Source organism: Gavialis gangeticus, unplaced genomic scaffold (assembly GCF_001723915.1).
Source record: "Gavialis gangeticus isolate Ggan-Ray unplaced genomic scaffold, GavGan_comp1, whole genome shotgun sequence".
Taxonomy (NCBI): Eukaryota; Metazoa; Chordata; order Crocodylia; family Gavialidae; genus Gavialis; species Gavialis gangeticus.
The window spans coordinates 34442608-34443170 of NW_017729028.1; the positions used below are offsets into that span (position 1 = coordinate 34442608).

The 563-nt window shown below is 60.0% G+C and overlaps 1 protein-coding gene across 13 annotated transcripts in view; it reads left to right on the top strand.

The window, feature by feature from the left end:
- The window catches only part of PKHD1 (polycystic kidney and hepatic disease 1 (autosomal recessive)), a 484191-nt gene that overhangs the window by 362082 nt on the left and 121546 nt on the right, over positions 1–563 (top strand). The gene's annotated exons all lie outside the window — the stretch shown is intronic.

The window sequence follows — 563 nt, forward strand, 5'->3', positions numbered from 1 at the left end:
GCTGTCCTGCCTGCCTCAACTCCTGGTGCTTTAAAAAATAGCCCCCACTCACCGGGTGCTGTCAGGTGGGGAGGTGATCCCTGCTGTCCCCCCCACATCATGAGCCCCCCACTCCTCCAGCCTGCCTCAGCTCTGGCCCTTTAAGAACCCCCCCCAAAAATAACCCTGGGTTCACGAGCTCCTGCAGCAGCCTTGGGGCTTCGGGGGGCTCGTGGAAGAGCCCCCCACACAGCAGGGGACAGCAGAAGGCAGCAGGAATGCCCCCGTCCCTCCCCGCTGGCCAGGAACTGGTGAGTTTGGTGTTTTTTTATTTTTTTTATTTTCTTAAAGGGCCGTAGCTGGGGTGGTCAGGGTAGACATGTGGGGTGGGAGCACAGGGGGCTCATGGAAGAGCCTCCCAAGCAGCATGGGGCAGTGGGGGGCTGTGGGGATCGCCCGCCGGGCAGCAGCCAGTGAGTCAGGGCTTTTTTTTTTTCAAAGTGCTGGGGCTGCAAGAGCGGGCAGGGATGGGCAGGGATGGGCAAGATTCAGGATCTAGGAGAAAGCAAGCAGCCATGCAGGAC